The sequence below is a fragment of the Symphalangus syndactylus genome, chromosome 13, assembly GCF_028878055.3.
Source record: "Symphalangus syndactylus isolate Jambi chromosome 13, NHGRI_mSymSyn1-v2.1_pri, whole genome shotgun sequence".
Taxonomy (NCBI): Eukaryota; Metazoa; Chordata; class Mammalia; order Primates; family Hylobatidae; genus Symphalangus; species Symphalangus syndactylus.
In genome coordinates this window covers 101,581,879-101,599,732 of record NC_072435.2, presented here as the reverse complement: position 1 = coordinate 101,599,732, position 17,854 = coordinate 101,581,879, and the positions used below count along the sequence as shown (strand labels likewise).

General features: G+C 42.0%; 1 long non-coding RNA gene and 1 pseudogene across 1 annotated transcript in view; one reads left to right on the top strand and one right to left on the bottom strand.

Moving 5' to 3' along the window:
• LOC134732214 (uncharacterized) overlaps positions 1-17,854 on the top strand; it is a 118,127-nt gene that overhangs the window by 27,964 nt on the left and 72,309 nt on the right. The window lies entirely within an intron of this gene.
• Positions 5,297-6,459, bottom strand: LOC129460290 (hsc70-interacting protein-like; annotated as a pseudogene).

Genomic DNA, 17,854 nt, shown 5'->3' with positions numbered 1-17,854 from the left:
GTGTGGAGCAATTGCAGGGGAGACTGGCCATTATCGAACACTTACTGTGTGTCAGGCAAGACCGAGGCACTTATCAATGTTATGCATTTTATTTTGAAATGATCCAGCGAGGTGGGATTATTAGCACATTGATATTTACAGAGGAGGCACAGAGTAGTTAAGAAACTGCCCTCAGTCACACAACTAGCAAATGGAGGAGGTGTGTGCTAACCAGTCTGTTTGACTTCAGGAGTTCTGTTTCTTTTACTGGATGATGTGGATGTACTTGGATGGGCACTCCCAGCTCCCATGGGTCTTTTCTCGTTTGCTTGTTTGTTTTTGATCTGGTAATCTCAGTTTCAGAACTGCTCTCTGGTGGGTGCTGCCTGATGAGAGGAAGTCCTGAGAAGTAAGAATTCAGGTGAAGCCATTGTAGGAAGAGTCACCAAGACTGTTTTTGCTATCCCAAGAGCAGGGTCTCATTCCAGCTCTGCCACGGGAGTTTGTGTTTTCTTCGGACAAGTCCCTGCCTCTCTGCCTCTCCGTTCACTGTTTCTTTCTCCAGCATTATCACCTACCACTTTCTATCTCGCTCATGCTGCATTAGCTTCACAGGATGCAATTAGTTTATTTGGTAAGTGTTCTCAGGAAACACTGATAAGGGAGAGGGAACATGAGACAAAGGGGGGAAGTAAGCCAATATCAAGTCAGTTATTAAGTACAATCTCTTGTGGGCAACTGCAGCTTAGTCCTGCTGGGGACTCCAGGGCCAGTGTAGGACACACACGTCAGAGTCATGCCACCTGAGGGCAGGTAGGTCTTCTGTGACTTTGGAGAAAACAGTCTAAAAGTTGCAAGTTTTGGCAATTGGAAAACTGGCTAATGTGCACAGAACTGCCCAGTGCCAAGTGGCTATGAGAATGTCACTGATGCTATTCTTATACAATGAGAAAAATAAATCACAGTTTGTTTAAGCCACTGGAGTAGGGTTTTCTGTTGCTTGCAGTTAAAGGGATTCCTAAGACGAGCTCTCGTCTAAGGACACCTTAACTTTCTTTCAGTCCTGTGGACATGCTGCCTGTTTTTTTGCATTAGGCAGGGACCCCTTTCATACTCTTGCCTCTGTCTGGTGTTCTTTCTCCCCCTACAGCCCCTTTTCATCCCTTCAGTGCGGCTGTGTCTGAACAACCAGTCAAAAGTTGACTGCTCTTTGAACCCAGGTCTGTTCATTTTTTAATGATTAGATTCAAGAAGCGTACATTCACCCTGTTGAAAGATTCTAAATACTCCCAATTTCCATACTGACTGTTGTGAAAGCAAATAAACCAGAGGCCATCAGCCCTGGGCTGTCCCTATGTTTCTGTAACAAACTGCAACCTAACTTAGTACTCGAACAAGCTAAAACCTATTTTAGGAGTATATTTTTGTAACAAATAGCTGAATTTCGGCCAATCACAGACATCCAACTGATCAGACCATGCCCCTCTAAGGCAAATGCCTTTCTGTAATGAATCAAGTTATTTCTGCACTTTACTTCTGTGTTCATCCTATAGAAGCTCCCTCCCTATGCTGCAGAGTGCAGGTCTCAAAACCTCTTCTGGTTCTGAGTGCTGTCCCATTCATGACTTGTTCTATGCTCAGATAAACATTGTTAAATTTATTTTTTCTAAAGTTTTCCACTTAACATTGGTAACACAGTTCATTCTCCCCAGGGACTACACTTTGAATAGTATTGCTTGGTACAATTCTGGCCATTTGTATGTATTGAATATGGTTCGTTTAGCTATTGCTGCATTAAAAAAAAATGAGTCACAAACCTTTCTCGCTTCAAACAACAACTATTTTATTATCTCAGATAATGTATTTGGGTCAGGAATTAGAAAAAGGCTCAGCTGGTCAATTCTGGTTTGGGATCTGTCATATGGTTGCACCCAGTGGCTGGAGTTGGACTAATGCAGGGTTGGGGAAATGGGGGGCTGATTAGACATCTCTCTCTTTGTGTAGTCTCAGGGCTGTTCCATGTTGTCTCTCTGCATAGGCTAGCTTGGATTTCCTACTAGCATGGCGATCTCAGGGAAGCTGACTGTTTACATGAGGGCTTAGATGTCAAGAGTGAGTGTCCTGGTAGGCAAGATGGTATGTGAGTCATCTTCTAGGGACTGGCCTAAGCAGTCATGGAGCATCACTTTGAATATGCTATTGGTTGAGATAGTCACAAAAGTGAACCCATATTCAAGGGAAGGGGAAATACATCTCTCTTCTTGATGGAGGTAGCAAGATTCTAGAAGAACAGGTGAGATGAGAGATATTGTTGCAATCACCTTTGGAATATATGATCTGTCTCCTCCTGTGGGGTGGTATACATATGGGCTGGGGGTGGGGAGCAAAGAATGAAGGCAGAAAGCCTTTTAGAAAGCTGGTCTAGGTGAAAATGGAATGGGATATTATATAAGCAGTGGAAAAGAAGAGGAGAAGCTGGTTTGTATTATTTAGGAGGTAGAAATCACTAGGAAATGGTGACCAGAATGTGAAGAGTGAAGGAGAACATGGACACAGATATACCAAAGATTGTTGGCATGGTGGTTTGGGTGGATGGTGGGTCATTCACTAAGTTAGAGAATGTAGGAGGAAGAGCAGGAAGCAGGAGTATGGCTGTTAATGGATTTTGCCTTGGACATGCTGAGTTGGATTCATATTGCGTGATTCATTAAAACTCTTCCAAGTATAGGACTGAGTGACAGTGTGGAAATTGGAAAAGGTTATATCCAGCTCTTCAGAGTCTCTGCACAGGAGTGTGTCAGATGCTACAAGAAATTGGGAAAGAGAAGGGCTGGGTTATAGGGTAGATTGATAACATTCAAGCAAGGAAGCTGGTCGAGGCAGCATAGTGCAGCATTTGCAAAAGTTGTCTGATTGTCAGAATCACCAGTAGAGCTTGTTAAAAATAAAAATTCCCAGGCTCCACCCCAAACATACTGGATCAGAATCTTCATGGGAGAGGCCTGGGAATCCCTCTTTTTAATAAATGCCCCAGGTGAGTCTGATCAGGCAAGTTTGGCAAATGCTAAGGAAGTGATTATAGGGCTCTGCATTACACAACAACAACAGGAGTGTCATTCACTTACACAAAATGTGAGTGCTCCTCCCTGATGTTTACTAAACTGTCACCCTAGCTTAAGAGCTCAGGCTCTCAAGTTAAACAAGTATGTCTGTCAATTTGAGCTCTATTGCTTCCTCCTATGTGATCATGGGAATGCAAAACCACTCTCAGTCTCAGCTTCTCATCTGTAAAATGGGAATAATGATCTCCTTGATAAAGCTGTTATCATATGATTATGTAAGTGCATTTCAACACCAATTATCCCACAACTGGGTGTTCAACAATTCAATTTAATTCTGACACTAACTACCTGGAGTTCAGATGTCAGCTGCACTTGGGGTCCCCAGGGACTCACAATTTTGTCCAACTTGGCTACAAACGCGGGGACTCTCATGACCCCTTCTCAGGTGCGATAATTCACTAGGACAACACACAACTCAGGAAAGCATGATATTTATGATTACCATTTTATTATAAAGGACACAATGAATAGCCAGATGAGGTGGCACATAGGGCCAGGTCTGGAAGGGTCCCAACCACAGAAGCCTCTGCTCTGTGGCATCCAGGGAACGTGTTCACCAACCAGGAAGCTCCTAGAGCCTCGTTGTTCAAAGTTTTTATTAAAGTCTCAATTCTGTAGGCATGATTGATTAAATCAGTGGTCAAGGGATTGGGGATTGAACTCTGTCTCCAGTGCCCCTCTCCTCTGCAGAGGTTGGGGAAGAGAGTGCTGAAAGTTCCAGCTCTATAATCACATGATTGGCCTTACTGGTGAGCAGCTCCCATCCTGAATCTATCTAGGGAAACTGCCAGGAGCCACCTCATTAGCATAACAAAGACTTTCCTATCACTCAGGAAATTCCCAGAGGTTTTTTTTTTTTTTTTTTTTGCACAACAGAAAATTTATCATTTTCTTTATCATTGGAGGGGAGGGAAAGAAAGAAAGCAAGCAGAGGTGGGGATAATGGTTACACTATTTAAGGAGGGGCTGAATACAAAGACAATGAGTCTTTCATAGTCTCAACAACTCCACAATGAATAACTGTTGATTATCTCATTTATAATTCATATTGGATCAAAAAAATTGGTTCCCCTCTGTGTATATCAATTTAATTCAAACCTTATTATCTTCAGAATACGAAGATGAATACTACAAGATAAACTTTTTCTAAGTAGAAGACCAAACACCAAAGGGAATCCCTCTTTCCAATGTCTTCTGATATGGCAAGATTTTGCCAGAAGGGAAGTCTAACACTTAAATAAGCATTCTCATGGCCAAGTAAGAAGCTACAGTTGTTGTGGGTATTACCCTACAATTACCATATGTATTACATATTAAATTAAACTCAGCATTAAATATGCTTGCATAATTATGCTGTTAATGATGATAGCAGTGATGGTGCGTGGAAAAAGCCTGTCTTTAGCCCAAGGAAAGTAAGGGAGAAAAATGTGACAAGCAGAAAGCAAACACAGAGTTGGGCAATTTTTGACTAGGAAAGAGAATTTTAAGCATAGAAATATAAAAAGAAAAGTACTCCGTTATTTCCCTTATGTGGAAATAACATGAAACACTTATTAGATATACTGAACAAGGACAGAACTAAGTACTCCAACTCTACTGCAGCATTACAAAAGAAGTCATCCCTTCACCACAGTGTAAGATTTAAGGGCAACCTGCCCAAGGATGCATATTATATAAAACACAGCAAGATTGCTGCCCTGCCAAGTACCTCCAATCCCTACCCAGGTCCTACTGAAATACGGGTGTCCCAATTAGTTTTATTGAAATAAATCTTTAAAGAAAAAGATAAAGCATTTAAAAAGACAAGTCAAAATGCATCAGGAACCACATATCCAACACAAACTTTATCCTCAAATGAGTTATGTTTGCCTCGCACTAATAACTTTCATTTCACTCAAATTAGAGCAATAATCTTCCATATGTATCTTCCCTGCCCAATAATTCAAAGAAAAAAATCCAAAATGATTAGTAAAGAAAAATAAAAGAATTAACAGACCCTTTAAATTTGTTTTAAATATTTTTAAGATTTAGAAAGTATTTAGTTTGTAATTCCTAGAAGGAAAACATTATCTGAATGAATACCCTAATGGCAAACCACTGTACAATGCTTCAGCTGCGTTTGGGGGAGAGGGGTAGGGATTATCTTCAAAGCGCCCCAGCTCTCTTGATGAGAAGGTCAGAGATACATTGGTTTGTATTATTGTGACATCTATAAGGTGATCTAGGTTGCTTTTCCTTCAGCAAGGGCTTTATTTATCAGAAGGGCATTAAGCTTGACCTCCAAATTTGGCTGACAATTTACTGATGAGATTCATAACCTTTGGGTTGCTCTGGTATTTTGACATATTTGCTGGGTTCTGAGCCACATCCTGGAAGGCAACCATAACTTCTGGATCCTGCATGGCTGCAAGAACCTCTGGATCACTAAGAATTTCATTGAGTCCAGGCATTCCAGCCATTCCAGGCATGCCCCCTCCCATTCAGGGCATTCCTCCAAGAAAATTACCAGGCATTCCCACAGGAAAGCCACCCGGAAAAGAGCCATACTAAGCTCCTGACTGTCATGTGGCTTCTTCCTCTCTCTGGGCTCTCTCATGCTCTTCTCAAGCCTTCATTCTTTGATCTCTCGCTCTTCACATTTTCGCTCATACTTTCTCCGATGTTCTTCAATTTTCTGTGCCCTAGGTTGAACTTTCAGCATTGCACTAACGTCTTCATCATAATCCAATTTACAGGCAAGGGCAAGATCACGGGCTGCTTCTTCCCAGTGGCCTAGAAGACCATGTGCTTTCCCTCACCACTTGTAAGGCTGAGCTGAATCAGGATTTCTTTCAATGGCTCTGTCACAATCTCGAATGGCAGCATTTGGCTTCTGTAATTTGTTGAAGACACTGGCCCTCTTGGCATACAAAATGGCCAAGCGAGGATTCAGCTTGATGGCAACTGTGAATAAGTCAGTGGCTTTCTGGAGTTCACCATCATTTAGGGTTTCAATAGCAGCCACTTTCTTATCATTTGCCTGATCCATCATCTCCTCCATTATCTCTGCATTTTCATCTCCCATTTCTTGAGGGGCATCGGTGTCTGGTTCAATCACACCTTCTGTATCAATTTCTAGATCACTTTCCTCACTTGATTGTTCGTCTGCCTTTAAGTCTTCCTCCACCTTCTTACTATCAGGTTTTTCTTCCTTAGTATTTTCTTCTGATTTAGCTTTCTGAGTAGCAGGTGGTACTTTACCCACCATGCTCTCCACCCACTCCCTCAGGAAATGCATTTCCTCGGTGTGCAGAACACTTGGATCCTGCTTACACATTTTCACAAAGGCCCAAAGCTCATTCACTTTGTGGGGGTCCATGGTAGGGAGATGGTTGTCGAAGCTGTGGGGCTGCGGCCCGGTTCCAGGCCCAGGCGATGGCTCCGCATGACCGCGCAGAAGGGGTGGAAATTCCCAGAGTTTTTAAAGCTCTGTGCCAGGAACTGGGAACAAAGACCAGATATATTTTTAAAATTATACCACAGTGCTCAAGTGAGCTACCACAATAGCTCACTTTACATGAGCTAATGATGTCAAGTGTTTTGCATAGTACCCAGCATACGGCAAGAGCTCAATAAATAGTAAATGTGATAATAAAGAAATAGATACAGCAACAACAGTAATAACTGTAGTTAGCAATTATAGTAGTAGTACTAAAGAAGGAGTTAAGTCGTCAGGTTTACAGCATACATGGAGTCTGGATTTGGGGATCCATATACTTAAATTTGAAACACAAGCTCTAGACCAATAGTAGAGGTGCGTGATTTGCAGTATCCCTGGGCTTCTAGTTGTAAGTGCTCAAACCTCTTCAGCTGAGGGTCAAGATTTGTACTAGAACTGCTATCCTTAGACTTTGGTGGGCACCAGGATCACAGGTGAAGCTTCTTAAACATAGAGCCCATGGATATCATTATTCTGATTGGTAGGGCTAGCGTGGGAACAGAGCACCTGAATTTTTTTTAACAAGTTTTCCAGGTGATAATAATTCATGTTAAAGGTGGAGAAACCACTGCCCTAGAGCCTCTGCGTGAGAATCAAGTTGTCCAAGCTGTGAGAGAAGGCTGGAGAAACGGGACGGAGATGTGGCAGAACTGTTGATTTCCTGCCTGACAGCCATTATTTCTCTTTTGTACTTGCCACCACGACAACAGTTTGGTCTTAGGTAATGGCAGCCATACTGCTCTGGAAAGGCTGGGTCCTTCTCCAGTCCCAGGGGTAAGTTGTGATTTGTGAAAGCCACTCAGGGTACTCTCCCTTCACTTGCCTCCAGAAAGTCTGAGTGTGGCCAGGTGATGCAACGCTGGCCAGCAGGCATGAGGGGAGATCATTTGGGGGATGGGAATGCCTATCACTGTTGGTTAGATTAAAAAGATAAGGAGGAAGATTTCCCTTTTTTGCTTTCGAACCTATAGTTGGCAAGTGATACCTGGAGGTGGATCAGTTATCTTGGAAACATAAGGGAAGCAAGCCTAGGAAGATGGGCTGGCACAGTGAGCATGGTACAGTGGAAAGAAGTCTTTGCTCTCAAAAAAGGGTCCTTGAAGACATCATTGAGCTAATGGGTGAATCTGTCCAGGAGCCACTCTCCCTCAGGAGTTCTTAATACAAATAACAGAGGCTATCTAATGGGATTTTTTTCTATTCTTGAGTAAGGCCCCAAAAGTTAGTCCTACAGGCTCCTCTCAACGTTATATCAAGGGAAGTCCCAGGCTAGCCTTCTCGATCTTGGAACTATTGAAATTTTGGAACAGATGGCTCCGTGTTATGAAGTGCTGTGCTGTGCATTGTAGAATGTTTAACAGCATCCCTGCTCCTCAGCCTCCTAGATGCCAGCAGCACCCCTCTAGGTGTGACAACCAAAAGTGCCTCGTGACATTGCCAAATGTCCCCAGGAAGCAAGTGAGGGAGACAGCACTATCCCTCACTGAGAGCCATTGCTGTCTGTGGACAATCCTGTTTAGGCTCCCTTCCCTTGGTTTAAGATGAAGAGAATTATTCACAGACACTAATATGTCCCCACTATGCCCACACTGGTAGCTGTGCAAACTTGTGGGCTCCAGGCCTCCACTGGGTTGGAGATGATCATAATTAGAGAGTTCTTGGGAGAACTTTGGGATGCCTGGATGTTTTGGGACACCCAAGGACTGTTGCCAGACTCTGGCCTGGAGAAGTTTAAAGGCAAGAAACTGGTGGAGTGTTATGTGGCAGAACAGCAAGAGTGGAGGCCTCTGTTGCAGGGGACGGATGGGGAAGCCATGCCAGATCATCATGGAAGGATTCACCCCTGGAAGTTTGAGGCAGGTGAGGGCTGTGTAGGGCGTATGGGGGAAGGTGGTGGTAATCGGTCAGTCAGTGGCAGGTGGATTATCTTTGCTCAAAAATGGTGCGGTAGGAAGTAGCTAAGGTGAGAATCTCCAATAACCACAAAAATGTCTCCATCTGCCATCAGATGGCCACAATGCCAGGTAACAATGGCACCAACTGATTAGGATCTTCCTCTTATTCCTATTCTGCCCTGTGGAGAGAAGCAACATTAGCAAGCGAGACAGCTGGAGCAAGGAACAGAAAGATACCCCCTGTCCTCCCTACTCATTGGAGGCTTTCTAGCTTCAGCCTAGCATGAACTGGGTAAAAAGGAGGGGCTGGAATATGAGGAAGAACCTTTAACTTGGATGAGAAATTGAGATTTTGATATTAGACTGGGCTGGACTTTTATCACCTGGTAAACGAGATGATTAGTTAATACCTAATAGTAATCAGAAAAACTAAGGACTCTTCCCAAGCTATCATATATGGCAGGGTCAGCAAACTTTTCTGTAAATGGAATATAGAGTAGACATTTTAGGCTTGGTGAGCCCTGGGGTCTCTGTTGCAAATACTCATCAACTCTATCTGTTTCACCTAGTCCATCCTACTGCTATAATGTGAATGCCGCCACAGACAATATGGAAATGAATGGGCATGGCTGTGTTCCTATAAAACTTCATTTAAAAAACAAGCCGCTGGTTGAATTTGTCCTATGGGCCATTGTTTGCCTAATCAAGGGGTTCACGGTTTCGGGTTGGGGAGCTGTGAGCTGTTAGTGAAGTTTTGAAAGACTAAATGTGTCTTCTGCTTAGCACTTACTGAATACAGCATGTTTGATAAACCAGTTACAAATATCTGTCCTTAATTCCTTATTGCTGAAGCCACTTTTCTATTACTTGTGGCTGAATCAGACACAGAATACCAGGGCACCTGACGTGTAGCCATTGTTATCTTCATCTTCCATCTGAATGTTTTGTTTGACAGGGATTACTTGGATCTTGGTAGGAATTCAGTGATCGTTGTTTTTTTTTTTCTTTTTCTTTTTCTTTTTTTTAAAATTGTGGTAAAACACACACACACACACACACACACACACACAACATGAGGGCAGGGCACGGTGGCTCATATCTGTAATCTCAGTACTTTGGGAGGCCGAGGCAGGTGGATCACCTGAGGTCAGGAGTTCGAGACGAGCCTGACCAACATGGTGAAACCCCGTCTCTACTAAAAGATACAAAATTAGCTGGGCATGGTGGTGCGCACGTGTAATTCCAGCTATTCGGGTGGCTGAGGCAGGAGAATCGCTTGAACTTGGGAGGCAGGGGTTGCAATGAGCTGAGATGATGCCATTGCACTCCAGCCTGGGTGACAGAGCAAGACTCCGTCTCAAAACAAACAGACAAAAAATAACGTGAAATTTACCATCTTAACCATTTTTAAGCGTATAGTTCAGTAATGTTAAGTATTAAATAGATTCATGTTGTTGGAAATAGATATTCAGAACTTCTTCATCTTGTAAAACAGAAACTCTACATGCAGTAAACAATGCTCCCCCTTCTCCTGTCCCTCAGTCCCTGGCAACCACCATTCTACTTTCTGTCTTTATGAATTTGAGTATTCTAGGTGCTTCACATAGGAAAATCATGTAATATTTGTCTTTTTGTGATCTACTTATTTTGTGATTGATTTAGCATAATGTCGTCAAGGTTCCTCCATGTTGCAGTATGAAACAGGATTTCCTCCCTTTTAAAGGCTGACGAGTATTCTGTTGTGTGTATAAACCACTTTTTGTTTATCCATTCATCTATGGATGGACACTTGAGTTACTTCCACCTTTTGGCTGCTATGCTATGCAAATACTGCTATAAACACAAGTATGAAAATATATCTTTGAGATTCTGCTTTCAGTTCTTTTGGTATATAACCAAAAGTGGGATTGTGGAGGTCATCCGGTAGATCTATGTAATAGTCTTTTCTTGCACTGGTATAAAGAAATACCTGAGACTGGGTAATTTATAAAGAAAAGAGGTTTAATTGGCTCACAGTTCTGCAGGCTGTATAGGAAGCATAGTGATATCATCCTCTGGGAAGGCCTCAGGGAGCTTACAATCATGGTGGAAGCCAATGGGGAAGTGAGGCATCTTACATGACAGGAGCAGGAGGAAGAGAGAGAGGGGGGAGATGCTATACACTTCTAAATAACAATGTCTCACAATAACTCAGTCACTCAGTATCATGCGAATAGCACTGAGAGGATGGTGCTAACCCACTCATGAGAACCCCACCCCTGGGATCCAATCACCTCCCACCAGGCCCCACCTCCAACACTGGAAATTACAATTCAACATAAGATTTGGTGGGGACACAGATGGAAACCATATCATTCTATTTTTAATTGTTTGAGGAACCTCCATACTGTTTCCCACATTGGTTGTAGTATTTTACAATTCTATAGACAGCACTATTATTTTTGTTTTTAAGGAGAGTATGGGTATTTATTTTTATGAGTAAAAGCAGTCTTTTTCCTTGGCCCTCTCCAACTTCCTTTGACCTAACTGACACAAGGCCATCCTTCTGGAGTGGGATCTTCTGTGACCTCTGCAGATTAAGTTGGCTGCCTTCAACCTAACCCCAGCACCCTGTACCTCCCCTTCTAAAACACTCTATGCTTTGGTTGGCAGCTTTCACCTATCTTCCTCAGTGAAAACTCTGTGAAGGCAGAGCTGGGCTTGCCTTCTTCCCTGCTGGGTCTCTGGCCCAGTTGGCAGCACATAGTAGGTGCTCATTAAATGAATTCTTCTTGACTGAATGAGTTGGAGCCTCCCATCCAACCCTTGCCCTTCCTTCTCTCCCTTTCCAGTTCTGCTGTCAAGTGGCCTATTGGAGAAAAGGGCATGGATGATGAAAATACAGTTGAGAAAAAGGGGTAAGGAATTCTGTGCAAATGAACTACATTCAGCAACAGCAAATTCACTGCATTCTTTAGAAGCCTATGAAAATCTGGCAGACAAAAAAGGGTCTTGTGAGTGGGTGTCAAATGATGAGTGTAACCATGGATAGACATTTTTTAGAAGTGGGGAAAGAGATGAGGAATTGCTATGTCCTCTTAGACAAGAGAGAACAGTATCTTCCAATTTTAAAATGTCTCTCTTTTTCTATAAAAGGCTTAATTGATGGTTTAGGGGGATTTTCTTCCTTGGAAAAGCAAATTCTGCTGCGTTAGCATCAACAAGGAAGCCTTCTCTGGAATGAAGCAGTCTCTTGTAGGTGAAAACAGAGAAATTCTGCTCCACACCTTGTATGTTCAGGGGCATATATGGACAGAGAAAAGATTGATTTTTTTGTATTCCTTCTTTAAAAATATTTTTATTTTGAGTTAGTACCAGATCTACAAAAAAAGTTGCAAGAAAAGCACAGAGAATTCCTGAATATTCTTATCTAGACTTCACAAAGGTTAACATTTTTACCACATTTGCCTTATTATTCTCTGTCTACAAGTTAGCATTTCTTTTTCTGACCTGCTCAAGAGGAAATTGTAGACATGATGTCCATTCACCTCTTTTTTTTTGAGACAGAGTCTCACTTTGTCGCCCAAGCTGGAGTGCAGTGGCGCTATCTCAGCTCACTGCAAGCTCCGCCTCCTGGGTTCACACCATTCTCCTGCCTCAGCCTCCCGAGTAGCTGGGACTACAGGCACCCGCCACCACACCTGGCTAATTTTTTTGTATTTTTAGTAGAAACAGGGTTTTACCATGTTATCCAGGATGTTCTCAATCTCCTCACCTTGTGATCCTCCTGCCTCGGTCTCCCAAAGTGCTGGGGTAACAGGCGTGAGCCACCGCACCTGGCTGTCCCTTCACCTCTTAATACTTCAGTGTAGATTTTCTCTAAGAATCCAGATTTTTTTTTTTACAATAATGAAAATCAGGCAACGTACATTGACATAATTCTATTAACTATAACTATTATGAAATAAAACTATTACTAATACTATTAACCAACATAGATCTTATTTAAATTTTGCCAATTGATCTAATTGCTATCTTTTACAGAAAAAGAAAAAACATGTTTCAGATTCTGGATCCAACCCAGGATCAGGTGTTGAATTTAGTCGTAATATCTCCATTAGTTTCCTTCAATATGGAAGTCTTCATGACTTAGACTTTTTTTCAAGAGCATGGGCCAATTATTTTTTAGAAGATCCCTCCATGTAGATTTATCTGATGTTTCCTTATGAGTTGATTGTGGTTTGTGTCTTTGGTAGGAATATTGCAGGAATGATGCTGCATCCTAAATACTGATTTTTAAAAGGTGATCATTTCAAAGAGTTTGGCATTTAGGAATATTTGGAAGCATCACAGAGTGGTCATAATCCCAGGCCTTAGGATTACTTGCTGGATATACAGTTTGGGAGTGTGAACTTGAGAGAGTCGCTTCACCCCTCTGAGCTTACTTTCCATCTGTAAAATGGAAAGAATGGCTTACATGTATTGAACATTTACTATTGCCAGAGGTTTCTTCAAATGCCTTATAGGTAGCGGCTCATTTCATCCTAATGACAACTCTATGACAGAGGTATTTTAAAAATGTTATTGTCCTCCTTTTACAGATGAAGAAAATGAGGTACAGAGAGGTTAAGTAGCTTGTCCAAAGTCACACAGCTGATATATGGTAGAGATGAGATTCCAACCCGGTTGCTCTGTCTCTAAAGGCTGTCTGGTTAGTCACCACACCATATTGACATCTTAAAATTATACCTTAGAAGGTTGTTTGTGAAAAATACAGAAGGATAGGTAGGGCAAGCATCTAACCCTGTGCTTGGCACATAATAACCACTAATAATTTTAATATTTTTCTTTATTCCATTTGTTTCTTATTTTACAAATGACTTGGTTAAGGAGATGCTTCAACTGAATGATACTGAATGATCAGGAACATAAGGCTGCCCCTAGAACAGCTGACATTTATGAGTCCCCTGGGCCTCACGAAGTGCGGACATCAACCTTGGGCTGTGGGAAGGGGTGAAGGAGAGGAGGGCAGCTCTCCTCTGTACGTGGCCAACGCATAGATCCTAGGCATTCACAGATGGTTAGTGCCTAGTGGCGGCTTGGCTCACCAAGGGAAGCCTGGTGAGGAGACTCCCAAAGCTTTGGAAGTCTTTGGAGGTGCCTTAACCTCTTGATGGCATTTTTTTTTTTCAGGCTGTCATGAAAGTATGTTCACATTTCCTTCGTTTTAGGGGGACACAGGGAGAGGCAGCCAAATCAGATCCTGTTGGTCAGGACTGGCGGTACTTTGGGATTAGAATGTGTGATATCAGGGAGGGATGGAGGAGGTCGTTTTAAGTGAGCTGAGCTCATCAAATTTTTGCAGGAATAACCATTTTTTTTCCTTTCCTGGATGGGAGAGATATCAAACCCTGTAGGACAGGGTTATGGGCCAGATTTCATGGGCAGGTTTCAGGGACTCTGTGAAGTCCTTTAATTATATACACAGAATTGTGAGTGAACATGTATGTGTTTACATGTATTTTCCCAGAGAGAGAGTCCCGGTGTTTATCAAACTCTCAAAATGTTGTGTTACTTCAAACAGAAAAAAGAAAAATCCTTAGTGGTAGGGAGAGAATATGAAAGAGAAAGGGAGAGATTCAGAGTAAGAGACAGAAGATCAAGATCATCTCACTATAGTTATATAAGAAGTTGCTAGGAAACCATTCATTGACTTTGTGAATTATAAACATTTTCTTCTTAACTCAAAATAAATAGACCTCATATCAGTCTGATCATGGGAACACAACTGTTTATGAGTTGGGAAGGACTGGGGCTGGGTATGTTTTTTGTGTGTTTTTTGCGCACACGCACGTGTGTAGGGAGGTAGGGATGGGATAGAAACAAAGGAAGGAAGGTGGGTGGAGCAGAGCTCGCTGGGGAATGCAGAGATTAGGTATGTGGGTTTCTTCCAGCCTTAAGAAGGAGCAGAAGCTTTCCTGCAGCTAGCCTTCAGTGGATACCCCATAATTATGATCCTGGATGGCAGTGATGGTGGCCACAAAGTGACAGAACCTGTCCTTAGTGACCCAATGAATACTCAAGGATTTCTGCTATCCTTCAAATCTGCAAACCTCTCAAATGACTCATGTCTCCTGAAAGGGAAAACAGAAGTGAAAAAGGCTGCTTAGCTGTTTAACCTCTGCTTCTCCAGTGGAGTGCTTTTAACTCTGGGGGCCTCATTCTGGGTGTGGCTTTGGCCTGTCTCATGTAGGTTATAGAGAAAAGTAACCAGACTTCCTGGATGTTCAGGGCATCCTGATTTCACATTCTTGATTCATTGGTTAGAATGTTCTAGCTTGGCTCCATCCCTTTGAGGGTCTGTCCCCTTCTGGAAGATTTCCAGAAGTCTGGACCTGTCCCCTGACTCTCCAAAAAAAACAAAAACAAAAAAAACCACAAAACTCAGAACATGAGAGCTGAGGGCTTCAGCATCTTACTCTGCCCTGCTCCCTAGTGGGGTCTTACTCATTTCTTTCCTCTCTGTTGAAGACCTTTTGCCAGTTCCCTGTACTTGCCTCTTCTAAGTCATTCATTCATTCATTCATTCTAAGACATTTATGAAGGCCTAGCATGTGCCAAGCACCAGTGCTATTAATAGATGCAGAGTGTTCCCAGGGGAACAGCATAAGGTGTAACCTCTGCTATTGTAGCCTGACACCCACAGCTTAGTGGATGTTACACACAAGTGAACAAGCAGCTAAAAGATGCTGGGTGCTCTGATGAAGGATGCAAAGGGAAGAGGGCCCCTAACTCAGCCTGAAGGTGCATTAGATAATATCTTTAGAAGGGAAGATATCCCTTATGGGTTGTGAAGGATGAGAAAGAATTTTCCAGGCAAACGAAGGCTGGGAGAATGGGCTGGAGAAGTCCATTGCAGATAGAAAAAGCACAATATACAAAGGTAGGGAAATGAAAACCAGGGTACTGGGTTCTGGTAATCGCCCGTAGTTCAGAGGGAAGGTTAGATGCAGGAGCTTGTGGGCTATGAGGCTGGGGGAAGTCACAGGGCTTTTCCATTGCCAGGTGCTTGGCCTTTTATACCAAGGGGTATAGAAACCAGTTAAGGTTCTTATCAGGGTCAGATTGCACTTAAAAATCTTCTTCTGGCTTCAGTGGCAAGAGTGGATTGGAGAATGGACAAGATGGGAGGCCACGAGACTAGCTGGGAGGCTGTCACAATACAAATAGAAATGAGGGCAACTGAGAGGATGCAGTAGCAGTTTTTATTAATGTGGTGCTCTGTCACTAGGTCCATAAAAATTACTGACTTCATTCCAGGGGAGTTGACCTTGCATCAATTAAAAATGACCCTCTTTGTCCCATATACAGCACACTTTTGCTTTGCTTTCTGCATTATCTGTAATGGCTTTGATACCACGGTTTTCTCTTTGTTCCTGTCTGCCTGTATGTCTGAGGACACAGGGCTCTGGGTTGAAGAATGTTATCTAGCAAGTTAGTAACTAGAGGTCAAATCAGCTTTCACCAAGTAAAACATGAGGAATTTGTGGGAAAAAAGCAAGGCTGGATAACCCCTACATACTTCAATGATACGATGTGGCAAAAAAAAAAAAAAAAAAAAAAAGGCTTATACACAAAAAGGCTGTGACAACTTCTAAGTCAAAGAGTGTTCCAGCTTCAACTGTAAACCTAACGTGCCCATAGGTAGGTCAGGGTCCTAGGAGTATATAAGAGGCACCCTAGCAGTAGGAATCAAAGAAAAAAGCCAGGAGAGAGATGGAGATGGAATAATGACCATGATAATTTGATTTTTACTGGCTCTGCTTATGATTTTCCCTGGAGTTAGAAGCTGTAGTGTCAAACTGAGATCATGAATCCATTCTCCCGCCTGCTTTTGCTGAGACATTGCAAATCAGTTGGTGAGATGTTCATCCGTCTTTTTATATTTAACCATTTTAGGCTATTTTCTTCTAGGTGAATCTCTTATAAGCATGTAACTAAACATTGTTTTTCTTTCTTATACACTCAAAGTCTATGACTTTTAATAGGATTAACACATTTTATTTATAGAACTTATGTTTTTGGTATCACACATGTGATTTTATTTTATGCTTTCTGATTTTTATGTATTCCTATTTCCTTCTCCCACATTTTTTCCAGGTTATATAGATGATTTTGTTTACTACTTATCTTCAGCAGTAACTTGAAAGCTAAGAATTTTGTTTTATATTCTGCTGTGGTCTAGTTGTCTTCATCTAGTTGTCTTTGAGATTATAAAAGATGTATTGAAACCTATATTTCTCTAATTATCAGAATTGAGGGCCAAATGATAATTTTTAATCTCCCAGTATGTGAAGATTTAGTTTACCTTTCATCTTATCATCATCAATCATCATAATCATTATATTTTTTTTTTTTGTAAAACCATGTAAATGTTACTTTTCAGTGTAGTTTGGGGGTTTGAATTAAAATGTGTGTAATGGTTATTCATAAGTACCTTAACATATTTAACCAGTTTCCATGTTCACACCCAATCTTTTATTCTATGACAGTTCTACTCTTCCATCCATGTTGTAGCAGCACCCACACCCACTCTCCTTGCCTGCTCTCTTTTTACTGTAAATATACTATTCTAAATCCAATCACCCAAGAAAATCTCCAGAAATTCTCCCTCTTTCTCCCATATTACTGTATTAGTCCATTTTCATGCTGCTGACAAAGACTGGGAAGAAAAAGAGGTTGAATGGACTTACAGTTTCACATGGCTCAGGAGGCCTCACAATCATGATGGAAGGCAAGGAGAAGCAAGTCACATTTTACATGGATGGCAGCAGGCAAAGAGAGAGCTTGTGCAGGGAAACTCCCATTTTTAAAACCATTAGAACTTATGAGACTCATTCACTATCATGAGAACAGCAGAGGAAATACCTGCCCCCATAATTCAATCACCTCCCACTGGGTTCTTCCCATGACACGTGAAAATTGTGAGAGTTACAATTCAAGATGAGATTTGGGTGGGGACACAGCCAAACCATATCAATTAGCAATCTTTTTTCATTACTAGATTAAACCCACAAACATACACATATGTTGTTTTCCTTTCTATTGTAAAAACTAACAAACTTCTTGAGACTCTACATCCCCAAAGCCATTCTATTCTTTGCTTCCCTTTGAAACAAAATTCTCTCCTTTTCTTCCACTCTCTCGTAAGCCCACTCCAATTGGGCTTCTGCTACTGTGGTCTCCAAGCCTAACCTGAGACCTTATCCCATGGTAAATTCTCAATCCTTATCTTACATGGCCTATCAGTTGCATATACAAAGCTAATAACTTTCTCCTTCTTGATTTACTACCCTTGGCTTTCAGGGTACCACACCCTCTTGGTTTTACTCTTACCTCTC